We start from the raw sequence: 21266 nt of genomic DNA, 5'->3' as shown, positions 1-21266 counted from the left end.
AATCTTCAAAATATATTTATTTATTTTTGTTTGTGTATGTACGTTTCTACTTCTATATTCATTATATAAACTAGCAGAAACACAGGCGTTATTGCGTCTGTGTATCCACATTTTTCTTTTTTATTCAACTTTTATGATCATAGAAATTTAATATACATACAAAAATAACTTTACATACATACAAAAATAATTTTAGATGAGTCGTAATTGAAAAACAAAACATGTAAAAGAAAAATGATAAATTGATTAAACAACCTCTTTTCTTCTTCTTCGGTTTGAGTCTCTCTTCTTCTTCAAGTTTTTTCTCTTCTTCCATTGGTAGCTTTGGGATCAAAGAGTGTGATGATGTTCACGTTAAGGTTAGGATTGACTTAATGGTAGATACAAAAGAATAATGGTTTTACCAAAGAATATAGTTGCTTGAAATGGAGTGAAGAGGGTGATTGGAAATGGAGGTTATTTTATCTAATATGTGAGATTTGGTGTAGAAACGTGTAAGAGTATGCTCTCTCTTCCTATTGTTGCCTTAAAATAAAGAATTAAGGAAAGAGTGGGGAGTCAGCATATAAAAACTGTACATTAATATAAATTTAAAAATAATTTTATTTTTTAAGTAATTTATATGAAATGACAAAATACTCCATTGTACTAATAAAATGAGATATATTAAATAAGGATAGAATAGGAAAAAAAACTGCGTACACCAAAAATGGGTTATAATGGGAAATCCCCTTTATATATAGATATTGATGTAAGTATTAATTTTTCTTAGTTGGATTGAAGTGCGCTTAAACTTTCCTTAGCATTTCCATAAAGGCAAATTCTCCCTACACGATATCATTTTGAACCTACCTAAAAAAATAATTTTACAAAATTTACCTTAATGAATTTAAAATAGAAGTTGGGGTTGACAGCTTTTTGTGCCAGGTTTCGTGTGTGAGGAGAGTGTGTAGTGATAGTGACTGTGGGCGACGATGGGTCTACGGTGGCGAGGTTTGTAGGCGGTGGTTCTTTGGAGGTTCACTTGTTGGAGAAGAAATGTGAGTTTGATGCTCTTTTCCTTATGAATTTCTTGTGCTAGAATAGTTGCAAATAGTGTTGTCCGGTTTGGTAATGTATTGGCCGAACGTGCTCGGGTCCTCAACCCAAGCACTTAAGTGTAGTAGCTCAGTTAGACAGACCCATGTGAGAAATACCTAGCTCAGCCTGGGGCGAATATGGACCCAATGGCATGTTATGAGGTTGACCCAGATAATTGGCAGTCCGTATTAAAAAGATAATTAAAAGCAAAACCACATGGTGAATAACTGAAGTAGTTAAGCATGTGTATATATATACTCGATGTAAATAAAAGTTGTTAGGAATAATGTTGCATTGTACCGAAAAATAAAGTTACACATTAACAGAATATACTTGTTGTTGAGATTATATTCTTGTTGTTGAAATTGTTGAAGGAATGTCTATAAAAGGGTTTTAAACCCTGAGTAAAGGTAAGCTTTTTTTTAGAACACTACATTGATACAAATTTCATAGTTTGAATGCTCTCACTGACTTGATCGTCGGAGTGTGATCAACAGGTGGAACCCCCTACAAAGCGTTTTCATCTCGGTTCAATACCCAAGCAAAACCGCTTAAACCCCGAGCCCACTTCCAAGTCCAACCAAGGTCAACAGGTGAGAACATTTGGCACCCACCGTGGGGCCTGATAAAATTTGACCTCACCCGCTTTACAAATGAGTAATTTTACGTGATAAGAAGTACTAGACAAGGAACACAAGGATTCGATGGAGGCGAAGCCCTAGCCTTGCAACAGATTATGGAGACCATGAGAGCTCCAAGAGGCAAATGAGGAATATCGACGTGAGCAGGTGTGAATTCGAGAAGAAGTTATGGCTGAACAGGAACGGCTACGAGCTGAAGCTCAAGCTGACCATGAGCGCCTTTGTGAGGAAATGTGGTTGAACCAGGCACGCCTTATGGCAGAGATTGAAGCCTCCCGAAGAACTAAGGAAGAACATGCGTAGGCCAACGAGGAGCTAGGCAGAACCAACGGGGAACTGCGGATGAGCATGCACCATCATGGTCGACGTCCTACCCGAGAGCGGTCCTTAGATTTTTCTTCAAGAGATGACCCCAAGCCATTCTCTTAGCAAATCATGGAAGAGCCTATGTTGTCCCATTATATGAAACCTAAGATCATTTTTTTCTCTGGTGTAAAAGACCCTGAGAGTCATCTAAAGGCGTTCAAGGCTCAAATGATCATCTCTGGGGGGCCGGATGCAATCCGATGTAAGATGTTCATGGGTACATTCACAAGAACAACTCTGCAATGGTTTAGTGGAATCTTGAATAGTCACATCACCTCTTTCCCTCAGTTCTCTAGAATGTTTAAGGAGCATTTCTCGGCTAATAAGGTCAACCCCCACAATTGTATGATCTTTTCAATGTCAAACAGAGGGAAGGGGAGTCACCTAAATAATACTTGAATAGATTATGTGCAGTCTCAGTAAGACTTCAACTCAGGATGAAGAGATGGTGGTTGCTGCTTTCGTACAAGTGATGACAACAAGCTTGTTCAGTGATTTATTAATCAGAAATCTGGCGGAGACGTTATCTGATGTGGGTGAACGAGTTGCAGCCCATATCGAGGCTGAAGAGGTCGTGCTCAGGAAAAATGCCAGCTCACGGTCGAAACAACCAATGCACAAGGAAAACACCCGAGATCATTCTTCCAGGAGCAATGAAGCATCCACCGAGAAGGGAACAAATCTGAGGTATGTCCTGTATGTTGCCAAGAAGAACGAGCCTAAGACAAAAGCCAGGGAGGAGACAACGATTAGGCCCAGATTCCGAGTACCTTGCAAATAACTCATAGGCATGGCAGGGTAGCGAATAGATTAAAGTTCCCACAAAAGACCGATCAATTATTGGGATCGCGAAGAGATACCTGGTGCGACTTTCACAGGGCCTATGGGCACGACATTGAAGGATGGATCGCCCTAAGTTATCAACTAGCTAATTTAGTAAAAAAGGGTTTCTTGGAGGAATATATCAAGGTCGGCCAGGAGGAATCAAAAGGGGAAGCTATATCCCTGACACAAACACATGAAACTCCGATGCATGGGGACTTAAACACCATTGCAGGAGGATTCTTTGGAGGTGGAAACACAGACTCTAAACGCAAACGATATGCCCGAACAGTGATGTCCCTAAATATGAGGAAGTTTGATCATCCCACATAGCCCTTCCTTTGTTTAACAAGTGCCGACCTGGAAGATGTGTTTCCCTATGAGGATGATCCAGTAGTAATATATGTTATCACGGTAGGACGAAAGGTGCACAAAGTCCTGATTGATCAGGGAGGCTCGATCGACGTGATGTTTTGGAGAACATTTACAAATTTGCAAATATCCCTTAACTAGTTAAGGCCTTATGATGGTTGCTTGGTCAGTTTCACAATCGACCAGGTACAAGTACGAGGATATGTCAAGTTAAGGACAACCTTCTCTGATGAAGGTGCAGTCAGAATGATTATTGTTAAGTACATTGTCGTTAATGCATCTTTCGCATACAACCTGCTTTTGGGGCAACCTTCCTTGAATAGGTTGGGTGCAGTGGCCTCAACCACTCACATGAAGATGAAGTTTCCCTCGTCTGAAGGAAGGATAATCACGATAAAAAGCTAACTAGAGGATGGCACGAAAGTGTTACGAGAGTAGTTTGAAAAATTGCAGGGGTACCTACACGGTTACTGTCCAACCAGGAGAGCCAAGATGGATAGCTAAGGCTGACATCAGTGACGAGAGGCGACCTAGACCCGCTGAAGAAGTTCGAGAGAGAGCTAAAAGGAAGAAAATTCAAGCTCGGGGCCTCACTTTGTAAAGAACTAGAGGATAAGATAGTCGATGTCATCTCAGAAAATATTAGCGATTTTGCGTGATCGTCCGCGGATATGCCTGGAATAGATCCAGATTTTTTAGTCATCAACTAATGATGGATGAAAAGGTTAAACCTGTGGTTCAAAGACGAAGAAAATTCAATGAAGAAAAGTGTCCCGCCATCCGAGAGGAAACTCAGAAACTCCTGGTTGTTGGCCACAAAAGGGAAATCCAATACCCTGAGTGGTTGGCAAATGTCGTAATGGTAAAAAAGGAAAATGGGAAGTGGAGGATATGTGTGATTTCATCGATTTAAATAAGGCTTCTCCCAAGGATTTTTACCCTTTGCCGAGCATAGACTCCTTGGTAGACAATGTCTCGTTTGTTGAGTTTTCTAGATGCATTTTAAGGGTACAATCAGATTTGTATGCACCCGAAGGACGAGAGTAAGACGACTTTTATGGATAAGGTTGCCAATTATTACTATAAGGTCATGCCTTTTGGCCTGAAAAACGTCAGGGCGACCTATCAAAGACTCATGGACCAGATCCTTTCACCAATGCTCGGACGCAACATCCAAGCATATGTATATGACATGGTTGTCATGTCGAAAAGGGAAGACCAACATGCTACCGACCTAGAGGAACTATTCGCCACTATAGAAGGGTGCAATCAAAAGCTTAATCCTGAGAAATGCGTGTTCATAGTAGAAGTAGGGAAATTTCTTGGTTTCCTGCTAACCAAAAGAGGTATAGAGGCGAACCTCGATAAATGTGCAACAATTATAGAAATGAGAAGTCCGACTAATGTGAAGGAACTGCAACAACTAATTGGACGCATGGCCGCCCTGTCTTGTTTCTTATCAGCCAGTGGAAAGAAAGAGTATTCTTATTTCCAATGTCTTAAGAAAAACAACCATTTTGCATGAACTGATGAATGCAAAAAAGTTTTCGCCAGTTAAAGGAATAATTGGCTAGTCCCTCTGTTCTCGGTAAACTGACTCTGGGAATAGATCGGGCTATCAACTCGATCATTTTGCAAGAGCAGGAGAAGATCTAGAAGTCAGTCTATTTCGTAAGCAAGGTGCTACAAGGACCAGAGATTCAATATCAAGCCATCAAAAAAGTTGCTCTAGTTGTGGTGTTCAACGCTCGACGACTTCGTCATTACTTTCAAAGCTTCACTATGATTGTAATGACCGACCTACCCATCTGTAAGGTTCTGCAAAAGCCTGACATTGTAGGTCGGATGGTTCGTTGGGCGGTTGAGTTGTCTGAGTTCGATACAGTATGAACCGCGAGGACCAATTAAAGGCCAGGTATACGTAGACTTCATGGTAGAGCTTTGATCCAAGGAATCCCAGCCTGATCCATTCTAGAAGGACCAAACGGGCTTCTAATCGAACAAGCCCTTAAGTTTGTATTCAAGGCGAGCAACAACTAAGTTGAGTATGAGGCCTTGATAGCAGGAATGTTGCTGGCAAAGGAATTGGGAGCTCAACGCTTGTTGGTGAGAAATAACTCACTGCTCATAATCGGGCAAGTCACAGGCGAGTATCGAGCCAAAGACCCGCAATTGGCCTCGTACCTCAAGTATGTGAAGATCTTAAGAGCGACTTTTTCTGCACGATCTTGTTCATGTCCCTAGAGAACAAAAATCTCGAGTAGACCTATTGTCTAAGTTGGCTAGCTCGGGGAAAGGAGGCCGACAAAGGTCAGTAATCCAGAAGACCTTGAAATCGCCCAGGACAACCGTAGAAGGGTTGTCTGATGTTGACCACTTGGAGGTCTTATAGATCAGCCATAAAAAGGGAGAAAGCATCGATTGATGATCCAAGAAACCTTGAAAGTTCCAATAATAACCATTCATGAGCTACCCGAAGATGAACCTTTTGAGGTCTTACAGATAAACACCATAGATACTTGGTTAAAACCTTATAAGCGGTATCTTGCCAATTGATTACTTCCCTTCGAGCTCGTAGAGGCCAAGATTGTCAAGAGGAACGCGGGCCGGTATACCCTGATAGACGGGAACCTATTTTTTTACGGTTATACTCACCCACTCTTCATCTGTGTAAGTAGAGACCAATGCACTCGGATAATGTTCTAGCTTCACGAGGGCGTTTGTGGCAGCCACATTGGTGGATGAGCTCTCTCATTGAAAATCATTCGAGCAGGGGTACTATTGGCCGACAATGAAGGAAGATTGCGGAAAATACATCTAGTGATGTGAACAATGTCAGAAGCACGCTGATGGGTACCATGCAATAGCTGAGGAGTTGTGAATGATTTACAACCCATGGCCTTTCCACACGTGGGGATAGACATTTTGGGCCCTTACCCTTTGGCCATACGCCATATGAAATATCTTATCGTCGCCATAGAATATTTTACTAAGTGGATCGAAGCTGAGCCGGTTGCATAAATAACTGCTCACAAAGTCCAACATTTCGTATGGAAGAACATTGTGTGCCGCTTTGGGATTCCGAGGCACTTAGTATCCGACAATGGAACTCAATTTGCCAGTCAACAGTTGGAAAAGTTGTGCACGGAGCTCGGGATAAAGCAAATCCTCGCTTCATTAGAACACCCACAAACGAATGGGCAGCTCGAGTCGGCCAACACGGTCCTATTGAGAGGACTAAAGAGGAGACTAGAAAAGGCGGAAGGAAATTGGTCAGAAGATATTCCAAGAATTTTGTGGTCGTATCACCCCACCCCACAATCAACAATGAAGTAAACACCATTCTGTTTAGTATGTGGATCAGATGCCATGATACTAGTGGAAGTGCAAGAAAATTCTCCTAGATTCCAAAGTTTCGTCGTTGAAGAATCCAACAAGGGAAGAAGAATGAATTTAGATTTGCTGGAAGAGGCACGTGATCACACCCGTATAAACTCGGAATCCTTAAAGAGAAGGGTGGAACTAAGGCACAAGACCAAGATGAAACCTCGACAGTTCAAGGTTGCCGACTTGGTGATAAGGAAGGCCCGCCCTTATCAGATTGAGAACAAGTTGTCTCCGGAATGGACTGGCCCATTCTGCGTAGTCGAGGTAATAGGAAACGACGCGTATAAGTTGGAAACCCTGGAAGAGTCATCCCACGACACGGAATGTGGCAAATCTTAAGTTTTATTTCAGTTAAGATGCTTAGGTTTTCATATCTATCCTTTGAACACTATGTTTCTGTTTGAGGTGACACTTTTTTTCCCTCAAAGGGTTTTTTTAATGAGGTCACCAATAGTAAATTTGTTATTCAGAGAGATGTGTGAAATAAGTTAACTTGAACTAATTTAAATAGGTGAGGTTTGAGATGGCACATGGTAAGACGACCTAACTCGGACCCAAGTATAGGCGCCCTGTGCAGTAAATTAATTTGAACAGATGAATTATCCGATTTTACACATGGTAAGACGACCTAACTCGGGGTAAGCACGGTTACTCAAGTATAGGCGCCATGTGAGATGAATTGATTCGAATCGGTGACGTCGTCTAAAATGGCACATGGTAAAACGACCTAACTCGGTGTAAGCACGGTTACTCGAGTATAGGCGCCCTGTGAGATGAATTGATTTAAATAGGTGAGGTATGCGATGGTGCATGGTAAGACAACCTAAATTGGTGTAAGCATGGTCACCTAAATATAGGCACCCTGTGCAGTGAATTAGTTTGAACAAATGAATTATCTGATTTTGCACATGGTAAGACGATCTGACTCGAGCCGAATGAAGTCACCCGAGTCTGGACACCTTGTGAGATGAATTAGTTTAAACAAGTGTGGTTATCCAAACAACACAAGGTAAGACGACCTAGCTTAGAATAAACGTAGTTGTCTGAACAGGCGCCCTGTGAGGAAACGAGTTTTGTAAAAAATGTCCAAGAAAACGATGGACAGTTTGAGCTTACGAGAACAACTTGGTCAACCCGAAAGATGTTGGTTTTGAAAGCTTATCCTTTTTCGTTAAGAATTGATATCGTTTATGCTTTTCGTCATATCGGGTTAGTTAATCATGTTATGTTTAGGGTGTAAAAGGTAAGTTAGCTCAATTGGCAAAGCATTTGTACATACATTCATAGTGCTATAGGTAAGCGCGTTGATTCCAAAATAAATATCATCTTAGGATTATCTAAAGTTCTGAAGTGCTTTATAAATGTTAAAAAGGGTCCAAACATAAATAAGTTCAGCAGTTAAAAGCAAAATAGTTAATACAATCCATAAAAGTTCAAATTAAGTACCCCCCACCAGCTTTCCCTCAACCACGGTCTTGTCCAGGTCTAGTTCTGAGAAGTCTATGGCAGGGTGGACGACAGTTGCCTGCTCCAAAGCAGCTTCGAACCCAACGAGGTAGGATTGTGCAACATTTTCTTTGAAGGAGTTGGTGGCCTTGAAAAAATCTTTTTCTTTGTGAGTTAATTCTCTCTTCAAGACTTCAATCTCCTTTGAAAGTTTTCTCTTCTTGTCGGCCAAGACCAATCCCTCTTGGGTCTTGTCGGTCAAAGCCACACCCAAACAGTTAACCTCGGCTCGAAGGCGTTCCACCTCTTGATGAAGTTCCATGTTCTCCTTAACTCTTTGATCCTCGGCTCTTTTGGTCTTTTACCTTGTTATTGACTAGGCAGGTCAGAGCAAAGGCTTGGTCGAGGAATTTCTCGACATCATGGCGGAGGTGGTCTTCGTCATGAGCCATTAGTCTAGCCTTATCCTCGCCTGGAAAAAAGAACTCACCATGAGTTGGGATGTCAAAATCGGGGTCCCATAAGCTTTTCTTCTGCGAGCTTTCGGCTTCACACTCTTGGATGGTGATGACCTCCTGATTGGGGGCTCGACCATCCAAGTGAGTATGTTCGATAGGAGGGGTTTCCAATCTTTTCCTTTTAAAGACGAGGTTCGAGGTGGTTTGCTCGTCTTGGTCAGATTGGACTTGAGCAACACCAGCTAAAGCTTTTCTATTTTGCGGCAAAAAATCCTTGTGCAAGCTCGTAGCTGCCCTCATATTCCTGGTGAGCGCTGTCAGCTCAAACTTGCTAATATTGGAAAGCATGTTATATGCAAAAACAAACAAATACTTAGAGGTCATGGATTAAGTTTTCCCTTTAAGGGTGAGAAAGGAGATGTACCAATATAGACTTTGAGAGCACTGATGAGATATTCTTTAGTCAACAGTGTTGGAGTATCAAAGACGACTTTAAGATTCCCCAAAAATTCACAAATTCCTTATTCTCTTGGGGAAAGGTTCTCCAAGCGTCGGGCACTCTAGAATCGCGGATTGGGTGACCAGAATAGAGGAAAGTCATCCAGTAGAGATGGATCTTCTGCCGAGGCTCAGACTTTGATAAATCGGCCTTTGAAAATTTTGTAGGATGACAGGAAAAGATTAAGCAAACCTCTCTCAGGAGCACCGTTTAGAGAAACTCACAGTTGGCGACCTGGGTGTTTGGCTTCGAAAAAATATAGGAAAACCTCCACAGTCGACAAGAACACAAAATTATAAAACCTCGGATGAATGCCCAACTATTCAGATGTAGTTGGGCAGATGCTACATTCAACTCGACTAATAACTCTTTTTCGAAAATGGACAAGGAAAGACGAAGTAAGAACTTTTTAAAGAACGTAACGTAGAAGAAACAAAATGGACTATCAGAATCCGATGACTCATCGCAACATACAAACTATGACCTTTACTGAGTTTTGGTCTTTCTTACCGAATATTAACACATACTTGTTCTAGATGAAGGAAGTGATTCATAACATAAACAATATGTTTCCGACGAGCATATCAGGAAGTGATACCATAACATCAAATAAGTGTTTTGGATGAGCATATTCAGTAGTCATTCCATAACATAAGGTATGTGTTCTGCATGAAGGCATCCGAAAGCAATGTATTTACAAAACATTTTTTATTCAATCCACATTTCTTTATTGAGAACTCATAAAAAGTTTAACTTGTATGCTTTTTGTATATTTTCGTCCATAACATATTTCTGGACACGATATCTCGAATTCTATTGTTTGCCATATCATCTTCCCCACCTATTTGAGCACACCTACTTATCTCAAATACCACACCCAAACTTATAAACACGAAGACGACCTCCATCACAAATGAATGTCGCCTCTGTTAGAATACATGGCCTTAAACGAGAGGGGGGTGAATTGTTTAAGAGGGATTTTCGCAAACTTTGAAGGTATAATGAATATCAATGCTGAATTACAGAGAAAAGAATCAAGGAAACAAATACCCAAAACTATTTTAAGATGATATCAGAAAAATAATCGGTTGTTTTGGCGAAACAATCGGTTGTTTTTATCAGCAGTTAATAAAAACAACTTAAAACAAATATAAGAGAGATCAGGGAAAGAGAGAATCACACAAACAGATTTATACTGGTTCACTCTTACACCAAGAGCTACATCCAATCCCCAGAAACCACTGGTAATCCACTATGCAATCAAAACCAGATTACACACATCACACACCAAAGTAGTGACCTTGAACCCCTCAAGAAACACACTACCTTTGGCAAACTACACCAAGAATGTTGATCTTGAACACCTCAAGAACACACAACATTCCTTGACAACACAACTACAGAAATACAGTAATCAAGGAAGAAGGGAATAAAATACACCTGGGTATTACAAAGCTTAAAGTTCAGAATTACAACCCAATCCTATTCCACACACTTAAGAATGATCCAAAGCTCTTTCAAATCTTGGAAAAACTGTTTTGATAAACTCTTTTTATTACTCCAAGATTAGGAGCGTAAAACCACCTTTATATAGACCCATCAAGTGGTCAAAAACATTTAATAAAGGAGCCAAGTTAGTTAGGATCATTTAAAACATATTAAAACCGCTTAACAGAATCCAATTAAGGTTTTCAGGAAAACAATCGGTTGTTTTGTCGAAACAATCGATTGTTTTGGTTTGACAGTAAAGTCAACCAAGTTTTTCAAAACCTTTTAAAAAACTGCTAAGGTAAAACAACCTGTTGTTTTGAAAAACAACCTGTTGAAATTTTGACAGCTTTTTAGAAAACACATATTTTCAAAAGGTTAAAGATTCAAATGAACTTGGATCAACTTAAGGAGTGAATTAACAAGTTTCAAACAACTAGACAACACATACACACCCAACAACAAGGTCTTCAAGCTTTCCTCTTGAATTTGGAGACATCAAAGCATCTTGTTCAACAACCTCCACTATTACTGAAACCACCAACACATACAAACCTCAATGTTAAAGCTTCTTCATGTCATCATGTCAAATAAAACGATGAAGGGCAATTGTTACATTTTTAAATTTTGTAGAATGCATTTTCAAAATAATATGGTGAAGGGAGTATCAGCCTTCCATAAATCCAATCAAATCCACAAATAAATAATTGAAGACTAAAAAATTATTAATATCTAAATTAATTTTTATTATTAAAAAATAATTTCTAAATTAATATCTAATTAATTATTAAAGTTTTAACTACTAATTATTAATTATTAATTATATTGACGTAAACATCTATATTATTAATATTTTATTAGTACATTATAATATTATATATTAAATACAAAGTATCAACATTTTATACTATAAAAGTATAATAAAATAAATAATTAAAATGAAATATTAAAATATTAAGTAAAATAAAATTAGCTAATTTAAACTTTATACTTTGTAAAATAATTTATTTTGACAATAATATTTGTCAAAAAAACATTTTACATTATATAACGACTATTTGAAAAAAAATATAATTAATTTACGTATTCAACATGATTAATAATAAAATATTTATGACATAATCCATTAGGTTAAATACGTTATAAATTATGTTTAGAAATATATTATTTTTATTATCATTTCCATAAGATAACTTTTAAAACAACTATATTATTAATATTTTATTGATATATTATAATACTGTATATTAAATATAAGAGTACCAACGTTTATAATATAAAAGTATATTACAATTTATAAATTGAAATAAAAATATTAGAATAAAAAATAAAATAAAATAAAATAATGTTAACTTCTTATTTTATAATAATTTCTTGTGCATATTGTTATTTAAAATATAATTTATTTATTTTTTAATATTTTATAACAATTTAATTTTAATTTTAATTTTAATTTTAATTTTAATTTAAACTTTATATTAAATCTAATTTATACTATTAAAATTATTTTTATATCAGATTATTTTAGAAAAATATATTTTATAAATTACTTTTAAGCATTTATTAATATTTATTCTATTACACCGATCACATTTATTATAAACTTATTACAAGCTTTTGAGCTCTTTTTTTTTTTTTTTTTATTTCTTCATCCAATTAGCCTCTTAAAGTTTTTCTAAAATAAAATTCAAGTCTTACAATAGTTTTTTTTCATACTTATTTCTTGCAAGTAATTCATTTTTATTTTTAATCTCTATATATATTATTTTTATTTTTAGTTTAGGTAAATATTTTACATTTTCTAAGTATAGTTCATATAAATATATGATGTTTTATTTTAATATATTATGATATTATTAATTGATATGATATGATACTTTAGATGAAATTTAGATTACTTGATCATTTTGGTTTTAAAAGATAAAATTAAAGGTAAATATTAAAAGAATAAAAGATATGAAAATTAAAATAAAATAAAAATAAAATCAAAATCAAGACCAAAAATACTATTGTGGAAATGAAAGAGTTAATAATACTTTATAGCAAATCATACAAAAAATAAAATTTATATAGAAATGCATGCATGTAAAGTTAAAAGCTGCCGTTTTCATTCTCAATATTTGTATCTTTCATTTGAAATATGTTTTTTCATTCTTGCATATTTTTGTTAATTCGATCTTATAAAATTTAATGATATTAATATGTAAAATTTATATTTGTTAATCATATTGTTTATTTCTGATTTCAAATTAGTTACTGGGTTTCTCTTAAAGGTTCATATGCTTCTCATATTCAGCAGAATTTCTTCAGTTACACTAAACCTTGCTAAATTCCCATTGGTTTAATGAAAAGAGAGAAACAAGGTTTCATGATTACTCATCGGCTGCAACTGCACATGTACCCTAAAGAGAAATTTCTATACAAGTCCTAACATCAAAAAGCATTGTGACAAAATAAGCCATATATAACTTTTGCCAGATTCTATGCTTCACAGTAGCACACAATTACATCACATTTCTCAATTTGTGCTCTGTAAAGGTAATCTGATTAATACTATTTGAAAAAGAAGTTTAACACTTCACATCATCCCAGATTTTGATAGTTCATTCAAAGTATTGGCAATCTTGTCCTCAGTTGTTTCACTAATGCATGCCACAAGAGGACTCTCATTTGGTACAACGTCCTCTCTTAGGTAGCTTCCTGGACCTCTAAGTATTGCTTCTGAGCCATTAGACACAACACCCTTCATGATTATGGTCTTGTGAGTTCCAGAAATCAACTCCTCATAATCTGTCACCAGTTTCTCCAAGAAAGACAAACATGTTTGCAACATTCAGTCCCCAATGGACAAAGAGATACCTAAGAAAATAGCAAACACTCAACTGCGGAATATTAAGCATCTTGTTTTATCAATTGTATAAAAAATAGCAATCTGAGTAAATCAAGCACACCAACACTTCACTAGCCAAGTTTCTCACTTGAAAGATGGGAAACTTGAGGAATAGGATAAACATTAAATTAAGCACTAACATGAATGCATTACATGCTGTCCAAATTGACTTCTCACACAAAATCTGCTTGAATGTTGTATGATGTAGTTTTTCTGTAAGCATTTCATTATAGGGTAAATAGTTTGTTCAATATAACAAATATTTACATATTTCATTTGTTAGTACAATAAAAAGAAAAGCAGTCTTAAACAAAAACTTTAATTTTTGTTAGTTTTGTTTGTCCTCAGTTATTAGTTGAGGTAATTGAGCATGTGTTAACATTAATATGGTAATTGAGCATGTCTTAATGTTAATATGCAATTTCAGAGTTTTCTCACAGTACCTCACTCCAAAGTATTAAAATAGATTTCTACAAACTCTCTCAGCATATATGCTAGTATCAGACCCTTCAATCTGAAAGTGTTGAGTGATGAGTATTACAGAATTGATTTTCCTGCTTATTATGAATTATTACCTGAGTGCCTGTGCCCTTGATGCAAGGAGTGGAATAACCTGCACACTAGATGAACCCCTGCAGTACATAGGATGACAACGTAGTCCTCGCATCCGAAGCTTCTGTCTCAAGTCATCAACCCTCTTTCCCTGAGAAAGACAATACAAAGATCATTTCAATCAATAAAAGATAAAGAGTCAGCGTCAATAGAGAGCCTAAGGGACACGTCCTGCACATCCTTAAGTGAGTCATTGAAAGACTCTTCAGCATTTATATCATTCCCAGGAGTGTTAGTTTGCCATTGTGGATGCCTCATCCTGCAGGCAGCCACCCTTGTCAGATAAGTTCGGCAGTGTTCTGGCCACGAGAAAAGGTGTATGTTCTTCCAACCATTTTTCCTGCACTCATGCCACAGGTTTTTATCTGACAATAACTTGATCAATGCATCAGTAATTTCTTGCTGATCATGAGGGTCCACAAGTAAACCATTGTTCAGGGCCTAACACATCAAAATGAGACATAATAAGTGGCTGCACTGCAAGGTTTGGAGCGTGTAATTTGAATGTGAATTTTATGTTTTCCAATTTATCTGAGAAACTAGTTCACCACATTGAAAAATGTAGGATGATGGTTCATGCATGGACCATGTAACTAAGATAAAATTCATTTTACCCTCTGAATGTCCACTGGTCCCCCATTTTTAGTGGCCACCATTGGAAGCCCATGTGCTGCTGCCTGCATGAGTTTGAGCATGTTTAGAGATAAAAAGGATCACTGTAATATAAAAAGACCAAAGTAGCTAGTTAGTTAAATCCTACCTTAATTAAAGTAAGACCAAAAGGTTCCACTAAAGCAGGATTGATGAAAACACCCAGATAGAAAATATAAATCATTAGCTGTTCATAATTGTTAAAATTCAAGTTATTGTTTATAAATAGTAAAAATCTACTAAACTTCATTATACTCCCAGAAGACATCTCATCTATGTCATCCCTATTTCCCATTATGAGAATTTGTTTTGTAAACACATTAGTCTTCTGAGTTCTTAGCAATAGTTCCTCTGAGAGGACAGATGAATTAAGTCAACTTACAAGGTTAGCAAGTTCTCTTAAGGGACGGCTTTCTCCAAAGGCTTTTAACAGAGTGGTTAAGTTCTTCTTAGGATCTGGCCTTGATAAGGCCAAGATCACTGGCTTGTGAGGATTCCTAAAGAAACGCATCAGCTGCACTAAACTGTAAGTAGAAAGCCAATAACAGTAAATGAGTAATATTATGAAGACAGATCCGGATTATCAGTTACTCACTTCTGCCCAAATTGATGGCACTGCTTTTGGTGAAGATCCTTCGACACTAGCAGTAAGCTGAAAAATCTCTCCATCAGCTTCAGGGCCATCTTCTTGGTTCATGACATTGCTGAAGTCCATTCCAGGAGGGATAACCTGCAGAAAGTTTGAACCATTAGTAAATAGCAATTCACCAAGTTATTAGAAAGAGTAGTCTACTTAGGTGATGCAATCAGCTTACAAAAATACAACAAAGCCGACATATCCATCCGGTGAAGAGATTTCTTCAAAATTTCTGAGTAAGATTAATTATGACACAATTTTATGCAAATTTAGTAATGGTTCATTAGCATATGCATTAATATAAAGAAAAACTAATTTAATTTCTTCTTCTTAGTTTTATTTTCTAGAAGTTCTTATGAAGAAGTTTGTCCAAACAACACCTAAGGTTATATTAGTTAGCAAATTACCGCCATCCTGGGCATGTATCGACCATGACAGTTGACGCCACGCCTAGCACGAGCTCGCAATACTTTCTCAAGCTTGACATCAAATCCATCATAAAGTCCCCTCTGCTCATCAATTTCTTGTTTTGTACTAGTGATGACAAGTTCTGCTGCTTCCAGAGAAAGCTCTTCTGCCTCAATCCTCCTCATCATCTTATATGCTGAATTGATACCCTCTTTCGATTGGCGTAATGCTTAAGAAGTTGTTCAAGCTTGTGATTTAGGTGTGTAAGAATGTGAAGTACTTGTCCACCAGTATCAGAATCTCGACCAAGCTCCATGTTTTCTCCTCGAACGATTCCATGCAAGCTGCGGAATAAAAGAACAAGGTTATAGCAATCATCATTACATTTACACCTGTTTCTAGAGTTTATTTCCTGAAACATTTCTCAACAATAGTGTTTAGAAAAATGAGACTATCTTGAAAACAAATGCTTAAAATTCATAGAAAGCAAGTGCTTTCCTTCTAAATTCTTGATAGTAAATGCTTGGAAATGGAATTCCAATCCTCCCCCTACCCCTTTTGTATTTATCAATGAGATTGATCCTCAGACAGTCCCCACCAACATTTTCCATTATGCAGAACCAGGACAAAACTTTTAAGTGCAGAAAAAGGGTAATTATGATTGTTTTATGATAGCCGGTGAGACTTCAGAAATGACCCATTGGCTTAATTCTTATCATCGGAATAAAGCAGTAGAAAGCATCTGAATCAAAGCTAAACAATTTTCCTGATGACTGATAATGGAATAAATATGAATCTGTCTTCCACTAGATCAATCAATGAGTAAGTATTCATTGACGCACTGACACAACCTGAGAAATTGTCTATTTGTTAGCACAAATGTCAATTCAAAACAACTATCGGACCTTAAGAGGACAACATAGAGTCTCTTTTCCTTTTTGTCATCCGACCATACTTCCAAGTTGGAAATCTGACTTAGGAAATTTTTCTTTGGGGTCTCACTTTGCACCATCTCTCCAATACCATCTTTACCTTTTTCTCCTTCTGACAAGTCTTTAGACATGTCCTCTGTTGCTTCTCTGCGACCTTGTTCTCTCTCAATCTTCGGTTTGCCACCCTCATGGCTTCCTCCCATTCCAACTACATGATAGTTCCCCCAACTTTGTTAGGTGAAGGACAAGCATAGTGAATTGAACACTTAAAGCAAACAGTTCTCACTATCTAGTTAGAAAACTCCCTTCACTATCTTGAACTGGAAAACAAAACACAATAATCCTTGCTAATAGCACAACTTAGATAAATAAATTGGATTGAATTTCCAAACCAATAGGGAATGTCACTTTAATGCAGTGTACACATACTATTAAAGAAAAAGAAAGAATAGGATAAATTATTTGTGTATATTGAATACATAGGGTTATGTTTATATAGGAAAAAAAATATATGGACTAAGCCCATTACATAAATATGAAATATCTAACAATATCTATAATATCTCATAATATCTAATTATATCTAACACCCCCTCAAGTTGGTCCATATAGATCATATGTACCCAACTTGTTACAAATGTAATCAATCCTAGGTTCTCGTAAGGGTTTAGTAAAAATATTTGCTAATTGATTATTTGAATTAACAAACTCAATCTTGATATCTCCCGATATAATCTTTTCTCGAATGAAATGACAATCAATTTCAATATGTTTGGTCCTTTCATGAAAACCTGGATTTGAGTTAATATGAAGAGTAGCCTGATTATCACATATAAGTGTCATTTGAGTGACCTCTCCAAATTGCAATTCTTTAAGTAACTATTGAAGCCAAATAAACTTACAAGTAGTCGAGGCCATAGCTCTATATTCTACTTCTGCACTAGATCTCGCCACAACACTTTGTTTCTTGCTCTTCAAGAGATCAAATTATCACCAACAATAACCGGAAGTTGATCTTCTATTAGATGGAGATCCTACCCTATCAACATCTGAATAACAAACGACTTTAGTATGGTTATTATGACCATATAACAAACCTTTTTCAGGAGAGCCTTTAATGTACTTCAGTATACGAATGACTGCATTCCAATGATCTTCACACGGAGAATTAAGAAATTGACTCACCACACTGAATGCAAAGGAAATATCAGGACGAATAACAGTGAGATAGTTCAATTTTCCAACGAATCTTTTGTATTTCTCAGGATCTGAAAGAGACTCCCCCTGATTGGGTAGAAGTTTGACATTGGGATCCATGAGAGTATCAACAAATTTCGAATTCATCAACCCAATTTCCTCCAAAATATCTAATGCATATTTTTTTTTGAGAGATAACAATTACAGTATTAGATTGTGCTACCTAAATCCCCGAGAAATATTTGAGTTTGCCAAGATCTTTAGTCTAAAAGTGTTGACAAAGGTGTTGTTTTACTTGTGAGATGCCATGGTGATCACTGCCTGTAAGAACAATGTCATCAACATATACTACAAGATAGATACACCGAGCACTCGAGTGACAATAAAAAACTGAATGATCTGCTTCACTGTGAGTCATACCAAACTGTTGAACAACATTGCTAAATTTTCCAAACCAAGCCCTAGGAGACTGCTTAAGGCCATATAAGTATTTGCGAAGACGACATACCAATCCAGAAGACTTCCCCCTGAGCAACAAAACCAGGAGGTTTCTCCATATAAATTTCTTCCTGTAAATCCCCATTAAGAAATGCATTTTTGACATCCAGTTGATAAAGAGACCATTTTTGAAGAACAACCGTAGCTATGAATAAGCGAACATAAGCCATATTTGTCACTGGAGAAAAGGTATCACCATAGTCTAAACCAAAAATTTGGGTATAACCCTTAGCCATAAGACGAGCTTTGAGACGATCAATAGTACCATCAGGACCAACTTTGATAGAAAAAATCCACCTGCAACCAACAACAAATTTCCTAGATGCTAAAGGAACAAGTTCCCAAGTTCCATTATTCTGAAGCACATTCATTTCATCAAGCATGGCCTGACGCCAACCAGGATGAGCTAAGACATCACCTACAGATTTTGGAATGGATACAAAAGAAATAGACGAAAGACAGGTATAAAAGGTTTGAGATAGTCTATGGTAACTCAAAGCAGTATAATGTGGAGAAGGATTACGGGTAGAACGTACCTTTACAGATAGCAATAGGAAGATCAGGTTCAACTGTTAGAGGTTCAACTATCGGAGCCAGAGGGGGATGAGGAGTTGGCACTAGAAGAGAGTCGTCTAATGGACAATGAGACGTTTGACGATGACTATACACCTAAAGAGTTGGTGGCGGTGGTGAATCTTTAGGTGCAATAGGCACAACAAGAGGAATATTAACTTGATTAGATGAAGACATAGAAGGAGAAGGACAAGACTTAAAGTAAAGGGAAGATTCACTGAAGGTGACATCTGCTGAAATAAAATAACGGTTTAGAGAACGTGAGAAACATTAATATCCTTTTTGTGATTTAGTGAACCCTAAAAAGACACATTTGTGTGATTTAGGAGATAATCTATCTAGACCAGGACTAAAATTATGAACAAAGCATGTTGACCCTAAAATTTTGGGATGTAAAAAGTGGAGAGGGTCATGTGGAAACAAAATAGAATGAGAAATTTTGTCATCTAACACTGAAGATGGCATGCGATTAATGAGATAACATGCACTAAGAATGAGAAAGAATGAGAAAGATACTCACGTTCATTATCACAACGCAAAATTCGAATGGAAATTCCAAATTGATTTTTAATTTCATTGTAAAATATTGGAAATATAGAAAACAACTCAGAACGGTTTCTCATAAAAAACACCCAAGTACATCTTGAATAATCATCAATAAAGGTAACACAATGTTGAAATCCTAAATTAGACTTAATATGACTTGGTCCCCAAATGTCAGAGTGAACTAAGGTAAAAGGAGATGAAACACGTTGTGGGACACTACTAGGAAAATAATTACGAATGTGCTTCCTTAATTGACACGACTCACACGATAAAGTATATATATTAGACAAACTGGGAACAAGTTGTTACATCTTGGAAAGACTAGGATGACCCAACCGAGCATGAATGAGAGATGGAGAATCCATAATCGCGTCAACATGTGCAAAGATTTGTAGTTGATAAAGTCTATGAGACTCACATTCGGTGCCAATCATCCGTCCCAAACTTCGGTCTTGTAAAGAAACAAAATCTTTGGTAAAAAAATAAAACAATCAAGGGAACGAGTGAGATGGCTAATGGATAATAAGTTAAATGGAGACCCAGGGACATAAAGAACACTATCAATAGATAAAGAAGGAAAAAGATTAATAGTACCAATACCATGTGATGGTACCCTATATCCATTGGCCATGGTAACTGAAGGTAAATATACCGTAGTAGATAGGGAAGAGAAAAAAGATTGATTACTAGTAATGTATATGTGGCACCTGAATCTAGAACCCAAGGGCCAATGGAAGTAGAGTGAGTGAGACCAACAAAATATGTACCTGAATGTGCAACAGAAGCAGTTGAACTAGGGTTCTGACGATCCTCATACCATTTAAGAAATTCTTTGAAAATAGCAGGCTGGCCTGAGGTATCAAATGAAAGGTTGCACAGGAGCAGTTTGGGCAGCCGCAACAGATTTAGGAGGACAACCATGTAACATAACATCTGTAAATTTTGTGATCAAGTTTGCCACAATGGTCACACTTGTGATGCTTTTTGCCCGGTTTGTGAGGGAGAGTATGATCATTGGCAGCGGAAGAAGCCATAGTGGCAGCAAAAGCGGAAGAGGGAACAGAAGAAGCCATAGAGGATAAGAACAAATTTAGTCACCGATCAATTGGCGGCAACAACATGGATGAAGGCTTCGACAGCGGTTCCGGCGAAATTCTGGCAACGGCGGCTCCAGCGGGGCAGCGATGGCTTCGACGAGGCGGTGGGGCGGTGGCTAGAAAATTTCAGTGAATAGTAGGTTCACCAATTAAAATTGAACCCTAACCCTATGCTCTATATACCATATTCAAGAAAAAGAAAAAATAGGATAAATTCTTTGTGTATATTGAACACATAGGGTTATGTTTATATAGGAAAAGAAACATATGGACTAAGCCCATTAAATATGAAATATCTAACAATATCTATAATATCTTATATTATATAATTACATTTAACACATACATATGATTAAAATCTTTACTAAAATTACTTGAAATTTTTTGTAATGATTGGGATTTACAAGTTATACTAGCATCATTACAAAAAATCATCCAAATCACAAAGCAATCAAAAAAATCCTTTAAATAGATCAAAATATTAGTCAAGAAAAACACAAAAATATTATGCTCAATTATCTCTTTTGAGTAACTTATCCGACTCTGTGTTAAACTACTCATCTACAGTTGTAGATGGTCCTGCTTTATCTGCTGGATTTGCCCTTCGAAAAAATAATACATGTCCCAGGCCATGCAACATAAGCTCCAAATTGATCTGGAGGCATA

General features: G+C 37.0%; 1 pseudogene across 1 annotated transcript; it reads right to left on the bottom strand.

Annotated features, from left to right (window-relative positions):
* Positions 1 to 13008: 13008 nt before the first annotated feature.
* On the bottom strand, positions 13009 to 20576 carry LOC150027246 (putative sucrose-phosphate synthase 3; annotated as a pseudogene). The gene is made up of 9 exons (XR_016521749.1): positions 20462 to 20576; positions 20271 to 20354; positions 16663 to 16897; positions 15757 to 16101; positions 15308 to 15442; positions 15095 to 15226; positions 14676 to 14738; positions 14025 to 14502; positions 13009 to 13418 (listed from the first exon to the last, which is right to left on the bottom strand). The product of XR_016521749.1 is annotated as a putative sucrose-phosphate synthase 3 (transcript).
* Positions 20577 to 21266: the final 690 nt, after the last annotated feature.

Source organism: Phaseolus vulgaris, chromosome 6, assembly GCF_051622355.1.
Source record: "Phaseolus vulgaris cultivar YP4 chromosome 6, ASM5162235v1, whole genome shotgun sequence".
Lineage (NCBI taxonomy): Eukaryota > Viridiplantae > Streptophyta > Magnoliopsida > Fabales > Fabaceae > Phaseolus > Phaseolus vulgaris.
Note: the sequence above shows the minus strand (reverse complement) of the source record. Positions and strands in the feature narration are given on the sequence as shown.